This window comes from Erpetoichthys calabaricus, chromosome 10, assembly GCF_900747795.2.
Source record: "Erpetoichthys calabaricus chromosome 10, fErpCal1.3, whole genome shotgun sequence".
NCBI classification, from domain to species: domain Eukaryota; kingdom Metazoa; phylum Chordata; class Cladistia; order Polypteriformes; family Polypteridae; genus Erpetoichthys; species Erpetoichthys calabaricus.
The window spans coordinates 153374583-153387730 of record NC_041403.2 but is presented as its reverse complement, the minus strand read 5'-3'; positions in this window follow the sequence as shown (position 1 = coordinate 153387730).

Here is a 13148-nt window from a genome sequence, read left to right as displayed (position 1 = left end):
CGTCATTCAATGTGAAATGCATGAAGAAAAGAATAAATCTCAATAGAAAGCTCTTCTGGCATAAATCGTTCACTGACATTGGCTTCTCTGTAGACCATGCACAAAACATCTTGGATGTAATCTAACGCAAATGAAATGTTTACTTTTCAAAATCTCCATTTTATGGATTTTAAGCTGAAGTCAACCTTCTGTGGATGTACGAGTGGAAGTGTCTCGTAAGTGTTGGCAGGAAAAATTCCACATATCTATTTAGTGAGAAAACAAAGTGATCACGCATTTCATTCATGTCTGAAAACCTCAAGTATTTCTTCCTGCTTTTTATTCGGCATTTCCTACAATATTTTCTCATTTCCTAAAGACACTAGAGATTCGGTTATCTATTACTTTCATTTAACGTTTGGTAAAGGTACTTTTGCGATGGCCAGGACACCAGCCTGTGTATATTTAATTCAAGGGGAGTGTGTTTACTGTGCAGTGTTTGTGCTGCGTGTTTGCATAGAACAGCTGTGCCGTCAGCAGAAATGGCACGTTTGTGCGACCAGCCTACAGTTCTTTTGTGTCTGAGGGTACTATGCGAGAGAGCAATCACAACATGAGCATAACGCATGTAATGAAAGAGTAAGAAAAGTTTAGAGATGAAGCCCCAGATAAACAAAAGATTTTCAGAGGGTGTACTTCGTCATCATGAAACGAAATGCTCGGTCTAAAGGTATGGACTGCTGTCAGCACATTTCTGTATGTACTGGTATTGATTTTACAAAATAAGGATCAGGTAAGCTCAGTGTCTGTGAGCCCATGGTAGTTTTCTAGCCTATGTAGTAAAATAGATTTGAGTGCAGCAGTTGATAACATTGACCATTCTAACAGCATAATTATCGAGGAAATTCCTTCATTAGGAGATATCAGGATGTCATTTTCAGCACCGGTTAGTGACGTTTCTGTAATATCAGTGTTCAACAGTGGACTCCAGTGTGTCAGGCTAGGTACCAGAGAAGAGACAATTTTCCATGGTATGAAGCAATTAAAATAGATGTGCATTCCCTGGAAAAATCCCCAGTACAAATCAGATAATATTGCTCTAAATATTTCCCTGATCAGGAAGAACCAATTTCTATATGAAGACCTAATATTACCTAATTTGTAGGCCACGATTATCCCAACATTTTCTTTGGAATATTCAAATAGATATAGCAAAGCAAAGAATTGATTCTGAAAATGATGCAGCAATTCAGAGGAGAACATCAAAACAGATTACGGTGTTCAACATTTTGGCAATTTCAAAACATTACACATATTTAACACTCAAAATAAATATAGCAGTAAAAAAAAAAAATAGTAGTCATGCAAGTTACAGCAAACTGAATATAGAAATTTTCCAAAGAGAGCTGCGATTTCAAATAATGGCACACACGACAGTTCTAGTCTGCATATTGTTCTTCACATAGCCAAAAAAAAAGTAGAAAAATTAATTTGAAGACAAACAGATTTATGATAGAAATTGTCTATTATCCATAATGACACACAAGTGACAGATATTTCACATGATCTTTTTAATTAAAAATCTACCAAAGAAACCACCTAACTTGGCACTTATATGCATGAGGTGGTTGTTCTGTTTAATGAGACATTTGATTTTCAACAAAACATAAATGACAACAAGTTCCTTGATTATGGGAATGAATCAAAAGTGTGAATAAAATAGCTAGTACTATACACTCCAAGGTTTTCATGAAACGATATTCTTGTCAAAACTTTAAGCTAGTCAAGGAACTAGCCTGGATCTCTGATATGAACATTACCTCCTAAAGATAAATGACATTGGGAGGGGGGAAAGGTGCATGTGTCCTCAGTTGTACAAGGGAGGATCACCATGGATGGATTAAGGTAAATTACCAGCCCATGCTAAACACACACTTTTCCGTCCTAAAGAGAACCACTATGATCCTTATACAAATGTGGTGTCTTTATGTTACCCTAGGCCAGGGTTGAGCAGTGTCGGTCCTGGAGAGCCGCAGTGGCTACAGGTTTTCATTCTAACCTAATTGCTTAATTAGAAACCAATCCTTTCCAATCTCAGACCTTATTTAATTTTATGGTCTATTAATCTGCAAAGTAAGGTTCTTATATCGTAGATTTTTTCCTTTCCAAGGATATCATCAAAATGATTTGAATCCTAAAATGGATAATTTTCAGTCTGTCACATTTTCTATTAATTGTTTTATTAAATCCAACAGTGTGTGATGAACAAGCTAGATGGTGAACTGCTGACTGCTTTATCATTTACATCTTATTGATAAAAAGGAGCCAATAAAACAGTGAATGCAGCTGTTTAAGATTGAAATAAGTAATTAAGGGTGGGGAACCTTAGCAAGTGACACCACTAAAATGAAGCATTACAATGTCACTTAAGCAATAAGAACTTCATCAGCTGTAATTGACTTCTCATTAAGAAACTGGGTTGGAACAAAAACCTGCAGCCACTGCGGCTCTTCAGGACCGACACTGTACACCCCTGCCCTAGGCTATGCTTTTCCCAATATAGCTCAAGCAAACCATTTGAGGTTTCTTTTCTAGGCAGCAAGTAAATATGGGAAATTGAATGAAGCCATTGATTGTACAGAATTTCTTAATTCTTTATACTGTAAGTATGCCATGCACAATACAAATCTAATGAACAAAAGTGGAAGGCAAAAAGTAGTTGAATGTTTGAATGGAAACAAAAGGAAATGGGAAGGACATGGTAAAGTGCAGCCAGAAGAAAGCAAGCTAGCAGCCACAGTCCATACGACTGCAACAACGTGTATTCATATAGCACACTTTAATATAAAAGGTGTACTTAAAAGTGCTTTGCAAACACTAAAGAAAATATACAAAGACAAATGCAGTCAGGTTCATGAGTATGAGCCCCGGAAAATATGGGGACCATGTATAAAATGTCATTCTAAAATGGCTCATACAATTTTTTTGGTAAACCCCTTAAAATTAAAAGTTGAAAGTCTACACTTCAGTCATATCTTGATTGCTTCAAATCCACTGTGGTGGCGTACAGAGCCAAAATTATAAAAATTATCACTGTTCCAAACACTTATGGACCTTACTATAAATACATAAAAAACAAGAGAGTTCCTAATGAAATGGAATTAAGCAGAATTGTTGATCCAAGCCAGTTTTTAAGTCTCTTAATAGTTACAAAGGGCAAAAGTCATAGTTTAGTTCAATAATACATGCTATGGTCAGATGGCCAGGGAACTCACTCAGTTAGACAGTGAGAATTACTGTTGAAGATGATCAGCAGTTGAAATGTACTCATAAATTAAACTCAATGTCTTTACCAAAACTCTAATCGATCTTTCATCAAGTTTTAAATGCTAATCAAACACCAAAGACCTCAATACCAAAAACTAGCTCATAACCAGGAAAAACTAAATATTGGATTCTTCAAGAATGCACCCACCAGCCTTTAAATATCACTTTTATGATATGGCACATCACATGTTCTTGGGTGGTTCTGGGATAGCTTGCCATCACAATGATCAACACAATCATTCCAAAATACAAAAGTAGTTGTTTTCGTCTGTGCCGAGTGCATTTTGCTTTCATCGTCCAGTTTACAGTCCGTTATATGTGAGTCAGTAAATGTTGTCCCAAGTGAAGAGGTGGGGAGGATGATGGAGAGAGACCGCAGCCCTGAGAAGAAAATCACCTGTTGGATCCACCAGTTACATCCGGGACATTTTACATTTAAACGAGGGGAGTGAAAGGCAAGAGAAAGAGAGAGGAGGAGAAAGGAGACAATTTACCCGATCATTTACAAACTCACTGCTGTTTATTGTATCATTCCACTGCTTGCTTTTTTCAACATCCGATTGAACATCACGACAGCCAGAGCCAAGAAACCCCGGGGTTCGGACTCATACCAGCCATTGCCAGGACTTTTCACGGTGAGGTTGTTTTGATTTCAGGAAGCAGAACGATAACACTACAGCCAGTATCAGTACCACCGGAGTATATTTTGGACTCATTTTTCTCCACATTTCAAATCGCTGTGTTTATCTAATCTGTGTTTGTATTTGTGTTAAAAAGAAATGCTTTTTATTCTGTATTTACTCCATACAGCTCTATTCTCTCCATGAGTATTAGGAATGTGCGAAATATGAAAATATCGAAAATAAATGCCTTCCCTGCGCTTAATGGTCAAAAAGGTGGACTCTGCTATTGATTCTTGTCATATTGGTGACTTCTAGAGAGTATCATTTGCTGCCCGAGTTAAAATGAGTACTAGTGAGGTTTCAGTAAAACTCATTTTATTAACCAAGAAACATTTCCAGAGTATGGCCCTGCCATTTCTTCACAGATGTGTAATATTTTGTAATGCCTTCACTGAATCCTGAGCAATTTAATGCAATTTCCTTCTCAATACCCTATCTTCACAATGTATTCACAGAGCACAACAAATCAAAAAAACTGCTGCTAGCCAGCGAGGCATTAGACATCTCTTCTGAAATTCCTTTGCAGGATTCTCAGTGAATAGTTGTTAACATTTATGTTGGCAACATCTCCCAAAGTCTATCTTTGAAGCAGAGCAAGACTTTAATTTTTCAATCACAGCTGAAAACCAGTTTCAGTTTCGATTTAGATTTGTCTTTCCTGTACTTATTTCTTTTATCACTGCACATTTTATCATGGCTATATTGATGTACTCTGTGTTACTGTCTGTCAGCTTTGACTGTTCAACACTTCCTCTGTATAGTACATTCAGGTCATTCATTTATATTCTGACATGTTGCCAGGATGTTTCCAGGCTCTTCCCAGGAAAATCAATATGGCTTTGACATGTATGTTTTATTTCAATATTATCAGAGTTGTTCAGTATTTTGTTAGCTTAATAAAAAAAAAATGTGTTGGTGGTCACTGTAGAAGATGTTATATAAAATTAGCTTTGATTAAGTTAATCTAACACTCTACTGTCATTAGCAATGTGAAGAGTTACATTACTCTCTTTGCAAGGGAAAAGAGCTGGTCACATAAGGTGCCAAAGAAGGAGATAAAGGACCATTTGAAAACAATGCACACGGACAACCGATTATTTGAGCAGAATGGGATAACTCCAGATCCACCCATTCCTCAACCAGAACACCAGTTGGATGACAGTCCCGTTAAGTGGAGAAAGGTTGAAAAAGTGGTGAGGAAACATGAGCAGCTTCAGCTCCAGGACCAAATGGAGTTCCTTACCAACTATACAAAAATGCACCAAATGCCCTACAGGTCCTGGGGAGGTTAATGAAGGTGGCATGGAAGAGGCAAACCTTCCCAAACAATTGGTGAAGAGCAAGGGGAGTAGTAATCTCCAAGGTAAAGGATGCCTTGAACATCAACCAATGCTGACAAGTCTCTTGAATGTTGAAAGGAAGATATTCTTGAGCATTGTTCCTCAAAGGATAACGACCTATCCGAAACAGAACAATTTGATCAGCACAGCGGTATAGAAAGCTGGCATACCAGGCTTCCCTGGGTGTTTAGAACACAAAGACATGATATGGCATCAATACCAATCTGCAAGAAGGGAAGAAAGAGATCTACATGTCTTATTCCTGAATCTACCCAAAACTTTTGGATCAGTCCTACGTTCTCTCCTCTGGACAGCCATCAACCTTTCATATGCCAAAGACCATTACAAACTTGGTCAGGAACTACTTCCAAGATTTGCAATTCTGTATTACAACCATAGAGTTTACAACATCATGGCAATGACTGAAACTTGGAATAATGGCAGAATGCATCATTTCCCCACTACCTTTCACCATGGCAATGGAAGTGATCATCCAGGCATCAAAATGGATTGTAGGAGGATAGTGTCTGCGTTCTGCACAACAATTACCTCCCATTCATGCCTACATCACCACCCTGACCTCAACCGCTGCAAAAAATAACATGGGAGAGGATGAAGTTAAAAACAGGCAAATCAAGGAGCATATCCATCGCCAGAGAAAAACAGTGTCAGAGATTCCAGTCAAGAGCCTAGAGGCAGAGGTACAGCACAATTATCAAAGACTCAGACCACAGTAACCAACTAAAGGAAAAAAAAATCATCAAAGGAGATACTAGTATAGACAAAACCTTGCTTCCTGGCAAATTGATCTGCAGTTCGGAATGTCCCCCAGTCTGATGGAGACCACATAGACCATTAGAAGCCACATCTCCAAAATTGAGAAGCTGGACAAGACAATCAATTCATTCATTAAGAAGTGGCTAGGTCTACTGCAGTGACATTGTAGCATCAGCTTGTATAGACATGGTATGCTGGAGCTGCCCATCTCAAGCCTCACGGAGTACGACGGATGCAGCAAAGTGGTTGGACATGACTCTGATGGAGTCTCAAGATTCTACAATACACACAGCTGCTCCTAGACAGGCAACAGGGAATAAGCAGACTCTGTACAGTTAGCAATATCTGCTCTCAGGCAGAGTTGGACAGGTGTAAAAAGGAAGAGGTAGCTTTGGGTTAGGGACAAGTCAACTAAAATGGCATACAGCAACATCTATCAAGAGAAGAAAGTTGGTGGCTGGCAAGGTCTGGCAGAAAGAGGAGGCAGAGAGACATGCAAGGGCAGTCTCACAGACCAAACTGGGCCAGTGGACTAGCTGGGAAAATCTGGAGCATTGGAAGCTCTTTTGGAAGGATCTGTGGGAGATAGAATGAAGCCAAATTAGTTTCATCATCAGTGCCACCAATGATGTTCTTCCCACACCCATGAATCTACATCAATGGGTTGGAGAAGATCCATCATGTTATCTCTGCCAAACCCCAGCAACATTACAGCACATCCTCACTGGCTGCAAAACCAACCTGACGTAAGGCTACTATACCTGGATGCACAACCAGGATTCTACAACAACTGGTGATTACCCTGGAAGAAAGCAGATCTACCACCAATGCACTCCCTCCCTCCTCTGATCACCGGATTCATAAGAGCAGGAAAACCTACAGTGAAAATGTCTACAAGAAAGAAAGTGACCCTTCTGGGAATGGAAGATGAAGGTTGATCTAAATCAGAATCTCATTTTTCCACCACAAGTTATTACATCCGGTCTTAGGCCAGACCTGGTCTTGTGGTCAACCTTGCATAAGTTCTTGTTCATTGTGGAGTTAACCAGGCTATGGGAGGCAGCAGCTGATAATGCATATGAATGCAATATTCTTAGGTATACATAGCAGCCGAGGCAGAACAACATAGCTGGTTTACCCAGGTGCTCCTGGTAGAAATTCGGTGTACTGTAGGGGGTTTGAAGCCACGTCAACAATCAGGCTTCTGAAGGGGATTGGAGTATGAGCGCAGGCTTTCCGATAAGTCATCAAGTCGCTATCAGAACCTGCCCAACAAAGCAGCAAATGGATTTGGCTGAAGAGAAAGGATCCCAACTGGAATAAGGGGTAAAAGTGGAGGGGGAGTGCACCTGGGTTGCTAGGTGCCGCTGTTGAGCCCTATGAAGGTGTCACAGGCATATCAACAAAACACAGATGAAGCAGGGGGCCCACCTGATGACCCCAATGAAGCAATTACCTCATTACCATTCAAGACAGTGCCGTATATTGGGATTGTAATATCAAGTCCTATGAGCTTGACAACACAGTTTGAAGAAATCAAAAATAATGTTGCTAGTCATGCTGTCCGGACATAAAACTCTTCTAGCAGTTCTATGCCAGTAACTGGTAATCACAGTGTTGTGTGAATAGCTATATAAAATTAAACTATATAAAACTATAACAAATCCCTTACATTTCCACAAGTAAAACATTCCATGTGATTAAAGCCCTCATGCAGCTTAATCACAGGTAAAACTTGGCTTCCACAATTACCTCAATATATAAATACTGTTTAAGGCTTTTCAGCGATTCAGACATTATGCAATCCTCTAACAATGATGAAAGTTTTCCCCAGACTAAAGAATTTTTTTTGTATTCAGTGTGAATTTTTCAAGTTTGTGACACAACCTGTACTGCATGTTTACTGACAAAAAACAAAACAATGGCTACGTAAGATTAGTGTTAGAGTTTCTGATTTCAATCATAACAAAAAAAAAAAATGGCTTTTTTTTTTTTTAAACCCAGTCTCTTTTCCTTTGGATTATATGCATAATTGTCTCAAATATCCATTACTGCTTGTTTCAGTGGAATATCTGTCTTTGTACTCTGTGAAATGAACACACCATAAATAAAGACAAAAATAAAACACTGAATTGAAAAATGAAGAGAAGGTGAGATGTGTCAAGCAATAAAAAGTGTGCTTAGATTTTAGTTACATTTACTGCAGAGTAGTACAAGTCTATTTATGATTTTCATATGCCCTCTACTGGACAAACTGTTTAGTACATTAAAAAGTGATGGTGAGATACACATTTCACAAGTTAACGTAGCCTATAGCTCTACAGTCCAAATCTGCAATTAACGTCACCAAATTATAGGACAATGAACTACCATAAAAACAAGTAAATTTGGGCGTGGAAGCAATTTCTGCTCTTAGCTGCATCCAAGTGTGTTTTTTTTTTTTAATGTAAAAGGACCTACACCAGGACATATTCCAAAAGGTAAATCTCACCGCTTATCAAAATGGGTATTACACATATTACAAAATTATATTCACATATCTTAACATACATTTTAAGATATCTCAAATGGAGGAGAAAACTCTTAAAGATGTCAGGAAATTAGAGATACTTAGAAATATACTGTGTTTTACATGTCTCAAAGCAGAGTCAACATAAAGGACATCAGAAATACATTTTATAAGTTCCTGATTAAATTTTATGATATCTTGGTAACACAACCTGACCATTTTGAGATATATAAAATATACTATGAACTATCTGAAAAGCATTTTAAGAGATTTTCCCCATTCATTGGGAGATAAAATGCAACTGAAAAATTTCCCAAATGCATTTTCAAGATAGCTTAAAATGAGAGGAGGTCTTACACAAAAGAGGAAAATTTACAGAAGGTCACTTTGAGATACCTTGAACTGCATTTCAGATATATGAAAATACATACAATTTTATAAGATCTCAAAAAATATTTTGGGCTATCTTAAATTTCACGGGAAGTTATTTCAAAATATCAGATTCATTAAAAGTGACCAGAATAGAATGTTTAGGTGTGTTCACATAAAATGTCTGTGTATTATTCTGACAGTCCATCTTCAGGAAGCAACCTGGCTCTTAAGGGACTGATTTTGTTGAAATGTAGCAAATTAATGTATCAAGGAGACTAGTTGAGAAAGCTCGGATTTCAGTGAGGTATCTCAAATAATGCACATTTATAAATAAAAATCTGTGCCATTTGACAAAATGTATACATTTTGGAAATCGCTAAAAACACAATACAGAAAGTATTGGTGAACATCTATCTCAATGTACAGACACACTTTGTGAGGCCTTAACTACAGATTATTTTATTCTTTCAAATATACCTTGAGAGAGGATACTTCAACTTGTACATTGTTCTTTTTAATACATTTATAGATGTTCCTGACATGTAGAGCAGATCCTCAATACGAGGTAATGAAACACAAGCAGAGTTGGATCTGCAGCTGGGAACTGGAGGTCATAACAGCTGTTGTGCACATATTCTTTCAAATATTATATGTAAGGGTATGGCCAAAACTTTTATATCATGACAATTTAAAATATATCATAGTAAGGGTATATATAGCAATATAATCTATGTGTACATACTTTTAAAAGTGAATCAATCTTACTTCTGTTGACCCAGTTTCATAGGTTAACAGTGGGTAGTTCTACTGTGTTTTTTTCTGTAAGTATAATATCTCTACTGTGCAAAATAAAATAAGAACTAATCAAGAAATAAACTTATTGCTTAAGCCTTTCAAGACACAAAACCTTGGAAAAGTGTACTGGGCAGACTATACAGTAAAAAACAAAACAAGTATTCAAAAGAGCTATTCTTCCTAATTTCTCTGGTTTCCCAATCACAAAAAAGCAAGCCTAACTAGACTTTAATACTAAAACATCTTTGTGAACATGAAGACAAACCGAACAAAATGTATATCTACACTGACTGATAACTACCTCAACAGAGGTTATCAAACCAGGCCGTACAATACAGGCTACTAATGAAAGTCACATTACTGAAATTAAGTGATCAAGGCCAAAACATCCAATTTTCAAAGTCTTTCTGCAGAAATTGATGTTGTACAATTAAAAAAAATTAATTAAGAAATATCCTGTTTTGTACAAAACATTTCCATTTCTTTCTAACCTTGAAAATACATGGCATTTCAATATATATGGATACAAATATTTACAACAATACTTATTGTAGCCTATTTATAACCTTATTAAATACTTAAACGTTTCTCCTATTTGTGTAAGAACTGTTGTGCTCAATTTTTCTTAACAGTTAATGCAAGACTACCTTATTATCATGATCACACATTATGGAAAGTATTTGCATGCATAAATTAAACCAAATCACAAATGTATTTTCTGTTGGCATCTCAGAACTCCAGTACTTGCACTTAATTTTCCTAATTTTTTGTATATCTGCATTAGTTTTAGTTAATTAGCCACTTAATGTTTGTAAAATGCATACATGAGCATTCTACAGAAAGCTTGTTGATAATGTGATAACCAAAGAGTTTGAACTGAACCCTTTTCAAGTTTTAACGAGAAAAAAAATAATGTAATGTTATGTCATTAGGTCATATAGTATACAAAATATAATGTGACAGGACTGACACTACCAGCCGTATAGAAGTCCTTGAAAGGACAGTTTATTGTCCCTTCAAGAACTCCAGCTGTTGTACCTGCACGTTTAATACATGATTTAATGCATTTCATCATGAAAATGATAAAGTTTTTATCTTAGCATTCGAAATATTCAGAGAGCAGTAATATCGTGAAGTGAATGTATTCTGTGTGGTGATCACTGAATGCGGCTCCTCTCAGTACAAGAGGAAGTCAGTTTAAGAAGCACAATGAGATTAATGTGAGTCGGGGAACACTTAATACGAAGCATTTAATGTGCTACATTAGTTATGACGGGGTTTGAGAAAATCTAGTAAATTAAACATTATTTTAAGATTAAGTTTACAACGTTCTACTTTAATGACAAAATAAGCTAGGAGAATGAAGTCAACATGCCGACTTTATTCTCGACATAAGCATTGAGATTAAAGTAGAAATGTCGAGAATAAAGTTGGCATGTTGACTTTATTCTCGATATACACTTTTTTCTTCACTGTGTCTATTTTTCCCCCACTTCTACATTGCCCTAATACGCTTCAGTATAACATGGTAATACTCGACACGATGAAAAAATGTCCTAATCCTACCAAATCTGGACAAGCATTTACCTTAGCATTCTAAATGTTCAGAAAGCAATAATATCGTGAAGTGAATATATTCTGTGTGGTGATCGCTGCCTGCGGCTTCTCTCAGTTTAAAAATCATGTTGAGATTAACATGGGTCAGGGAACACTTGAAGTGTCCAGCTGTGGTCAGGACAGTTTTAGGCCTCGGACAGATCCACGCACTTCAGACACTATGAGGTCCATAAATTGACGCCCATTCTGGAGCCATTCCCATTTCGCTGGTGAACTGACGCCTATGTTACACACCCCTCATGACGATTTCAATTCCATTTAATAAATGCCGAATATACATTTAAGTGCAGGAACTATTGAGGTCTTTCAGTTCTGCATCCGAAGCAGTTGTTTTGGCATCATATATTAGAAACAAACTGAACAAAAAAATCTTAACATTTTGTATTTTATAGCACACGTTTTATATCTGCATTTGCCATGTCTCATTCATGAGCCTGCACTGTTTAAAACGTTAAGTTATATGCTGCACTCAACAGAGTAGTGGCTCTGTAGCTAAGGATCTACACTGGTAATCAGAAGGTTGACCCCATATAAAAATGGGAAATGCTAAGGAAGAAGATGAAGAATAATAAATTATGTGCTGCACTCAGCTACGAGTAACACTACATATTCTTACAGACTCTGAATTGAATGAATCATATAATTTGGCAGTCAAAATATGTAATGCTACACACCTGACGTTTAGGAGCTCTTTAGAATACTGCGTTTGTGGTCCTCTGTGTAATATCATTAGTACTGTACTGTATTATTACTGGTGTACAAAATTTTAATATTTATATTTACGATGCATTAATTGTACTGGAGTTTATGCTCCAGAGAAATGACACACTTGCCCTCAGAAGCACGAAGAGGTATAAAATAGCTGCGAGGTCTATTACATTAGCACGACAGATTATTTTAGTGAAGCATTTTTTATTTATATAATTTTTTTTTTTTTGCACACACGTTCAGTTTGCCACCATTACTATAAAAGTGCATTTAGCACAAAAGTGTACCGCAAACACAGTGTTTTTGGGGTTGGGGCTAGGGGCCTGGGGACGAGAAAGTAGGTGGAGTCAAAAAAGATACAGTGAACAAGAGGCCCGCAGAATGTCTCACGTCGCTGAATTTGTCCGAGGCCTAAACCTGTCCTGACTGCAGCTGGACCGCATTGGGAACACTTAATATGAAGCATTTAATTTGCTACATTAGTTATTACGGGGTTTGAGAAAACCTAGTAATTTAAACATTTTAACAACAACAACATTTATTTATATAGCACATTTTCATACAAATAATGTAGCTCAAAGTGCTTTACATGATGAAGAAAAAGAGGAAAAAAAGACAAAGTAAGAATTAAAATAAGACAACACTAATTAACATAGAATAAGAGTAAGGTCCGATGGCCAAGGAGGACAGAAAAAACAAAAAAACTCCAGATGGCTGGAGAAAAAAAAAATCTGCAAGGTTCCAGGCCATGAGACCACCCAGCCCCCTCTGGGTATTCTACCTAACATAAATGAACAGTCCTCTTTGTATTTAGGGATCTCATGGAAGGACCTGATGATGATGGTCATACAGACTTCTGGCTTTTAATCCATCAATGTAGGAACATCATAGTGCTTTGATTAGGTGGTGGTGGCGCAGGTCGCCACCACAGAAAACCGGGAAAAAAAACAGAAGAGAGAGTAGGGGTTAGTACGGATTTTAGAGCCACCATGAATAGTTATGACAATTAATTGAATATACAGAGCATCAGGATTAAACTAA